The following is a 3073-nucleotide window of genomic DNA, read 5'->3' on the forward strand; positions in this document are numbered from 1 at the left end:
CAGCTCAGTTCAACCACCATAGCCTGTGGTCTACTGCCTGCCACCACTGGCCAGTTTTCCATCAGTCTGTCTGTCCATCTTGCCTCCCTTGGAGGCCAAGGAGACCGGCCCACCAAAGTGGGTGGAGGAGTCTAAGGGGGTGGAACAGGGATGTCAGGAGTGAGCGTGGAACTGTGGGGGAAGGGTACTGCGATGAGCCGGGGTATGCAAGTCTGCAAAGCTGGCTTGCCCGGGCTCTGGCAGCTCTGGCTCCCCTGCAGGGCCCTGAAGTCCCCACTGAAATGCAGCCTCCTCCAGGAGGCCTTACCTCAGCAGAAGGGACAGCTGGGAGGCTGTTCCAGCTAGCAGAGAAGAGAGGGAGGGAGGGAGGGTTGGCCCCTTGTTCACACTCTGCTCTTGGTAGTGGTAGTTGTACAACTCTGTAAATTTATGAAAAAGTATTGAATTGATCAGCCACTTATAAATGGCTGATTTGTATAATATATTAACTATATCTCAGTAAAGCAATAAAAAAAAATTCTCACAGCCACTTCTCCATTTCTTAGGAACCCTTTCAGGCTTGTGTCCCCCCTGGTAACCTCTCTTTAATCCTTAACTCACAGGCTACTGGTCCCTTCTTCCAAGAAGGCCCTTCATCCCATGCCCCAGTCGGTTCCCTTCTTGCTCTTGTTTCACATTGGGTGGCCCAGCTCCTGCGCACTTTTCCAGAAGGTCTGTGTCCTTCCTGTCTTCAGCAGCACAGGGCATGGGGCTGCTATTGGGTCGGTTGGGGGCTGTGTGTAACTGAGCACTGGAACGTCTCACTGGGGGCCACCTGCGTGCACGTCTACATGCAGACAGTACCATCCCTCGCCACGGTGCCCCCGTGCCCCACCCCCTGCTGTTTGGCTGGAGAAGCTTAAGACAGAGCTCTATTGGGGATGAATCCTGGTTCCTCTGGGGCTGAGGGTGGGGTGAAGGTACAGCTACCACCTCCGGTGACCTCATTGTCAGCTGGCATTATGTTGTCACTGGCCCAGCATTCTGGGTTCCTGCCTGGGTATTTCCAAGCCCCCCAGGTGGGGGTACTCCCCTGGGGGTCTGTGACAGCTCACCCCCTGACCACGTAAAGGTGACAGGCACGGTAACAACTCTGGGAGATGGAGGCAGTCTCGGGGTAGCTGGGTCACCTTGCTCTGGACGACTCTTGTCAATTGCCCAGGTGAGCAAAGGCAGTCACCAGAGCAGGGTGGCAACTGACACTTGAGCTCTGGGTTCGAGTTCTACCCCAAACAGCACCAGCTGTTTGACCTTGTCCTGACAGCTCGAATCTCTCTGAGCCTTAATTTCCTCATCTCTAAAATTGGTTAAAAGTTCCTATTTCCCAGGTTCTGGAAAGGAGTCAGGGAGGGAGAGAAGAATGTAAAACATAAGAGCACAGGGCCTGGGACACAGTAAGTGCTCAGTAAGTGCTAGCTGATAGGGTTGGTTAGTTAAGGGAGCCTTTGTGTCACTAAGGGGGCTGGGTGGAGAAAGGCAGAGTCTATGCCTTCTGGGGCTGACCAGGGTCTGGGGTTACAGACAAGGGGTGGCCCCACTGACAGGAGAGTGGCCCCAGCTTTGACTCTCTCTTCCCAGCCCAGCGAGTGAACTTGAACCCACAAGAGATTGGTCCCCATGGCCAAGCCCTGAGGCCTCCGGCCAGAGCGGGCTGGGGCCCTAGGGAGGTGGATCTCATCTGGTCTCCCCCAAACCTCCCCCTCTACCTTCCTCTCCCATGGGTATGACCACCTGCTTTCTCTTGGTCCCCAGGTCCCCAAGTCTGGGATTCTCTCCTCAGGGCTCTGCCTCTATGTCGCTCAGACCCGGGTTGGTGCGCTGGGTCTCTGAGCCTGGCCACTCCTCCTCTGCTTTCTGTGATGCTGTGTCCTCTAGCCTCTACCATGTGCCGTGTCCTCTCAAGCCCTCCTTTCTCTGACCCACCCCTCAGTTCTCTGTCTCATGATCCTCTGTCCCCACCACCTGTCTCTGTTCTTCGGCCCCCATGTTCCCCTTTGCCCCCCAGCTCTCTAAGACTGATCTCCCCCACCCCCCTGCACCCCCCTTGGGCTCTGTCCCGCCCGTCAGCCCCTGGTCCCAGCTCCTGGCCGGCCCGGCTCCTGCATGGACAAAGGGGTCCTTTGTGGGCTGACCGCGCCTGGCGGGGCGGCGGGGCGCTGGCTCCACATTGCTGATGAAACGGAGCCCTTTGTTGTCCCTCCTCAGGCGCAGTATTTCTTTTTGGGGGCTGGATGCGTTCCTGGCAGGGCCGATGATGGATGCGCCCGCCGCCGCCCGCCTGCCCGCCAGCTTTCCCTCCCGCTCATTCCCGCTCCGCTTCAACGCAGCCCCAGCTCCTCCCCTGCTGCCTTGGCACTGCCAGGCCCTTCCTGGCCTGGGAAGGGTTGCTGTGTGCCCTGCAGTAGAAGGCTGGGGCCTGGGAGATGGCCTTCTCTTATGTCCTCCTGTTCCATGAGTAGAGCAAACGGGCCCTGTGGTCAGGGGTCCACTGAGACCAGGGCATCAGCTTTTTCCAGGGTCTGAAGGAGGGGATGAGCCAGGTAGAGGGGCAGATTTGGAACATCTTAGGGACCAGGACTTGGGGACTAAGTGTTGGTGTCTGCCCACTCTGGGGTTTGAAGATAGTGAGCCTGCATGCCAGTTCCCCTTGTGTACTCCCCACCTTCAGTTGCTGTGGCTGAGAAACCACAGTGTTCTGCCTGCAGCACCTGTTCAATGACATATCACGTCCTCGGTTCCTGAGCTCAGCATGTCCCAGGACCTGGGGGGCTGGGAGAGGGTAGTCCCTGAGGAAAGACAGAAAAATGGAAGATTTAAAGAGAGATTCAGAGACAGGGCCAGAGATGGACAGAACATGAGGCTTGGTCCCCACCACATGAGACTCAGGATGGAGACAAAGCAGGGAGGTTCAGCCAGAGCACCAGCCCTGAACGCAGGCCGGGCTGTGTTGGAGGGAGCTGACTTCTAATTGACCTGCCAGCCCCGCACGCAGAGCCAGATCCTGGAGCTGGGAGGTGGGGGAGGCTGGGGGGGG

At 57.6% G+C, this 3073-nt stretch overlaps 1 protein-coding gene across 2 annotated transcripts in view; it reads left to right on the plus strand.

The window, feature by feature from the left end:
- The window catches only part of CXXC5 (CXXC finger protein 5), a 34837-nt gene that overhangs the window by 26082 nt on the left and 5682 nt on the right, over positions 1–3073 (plus strand). Inside the window, exon 1 of one of the 2 annotated variants that reach the window (XM_005881045.2) lies at positions 611–711. The exons of the other annotated variant lie outside the window; for it this stretch is intronic. The gene's annotated coding sequence lies outside the window, so the exon portion shown is untranslated. Of the gene's footprint in view, positions 1–610; positions 712–3073 lie in introns of those variants that run through there. 2 annotated transcript variants of the gene reach the window in all.

The sequence above is a fragment of the Myotis brandtii genome, unplaced genomic scaffold (genome assembly GCF_000412655.1).
Source record: "Myotis brandtii unplaced genomic scaffold, ASM41265v1 scaffold668, whole genome shotgun sequence".
Taxonomy (NCBI): Eukaryota; Metazoa; Chordata; class Mammalia; order Chiroptera; family Vespertilionidae; genus Myotis; species Myotis brandtii.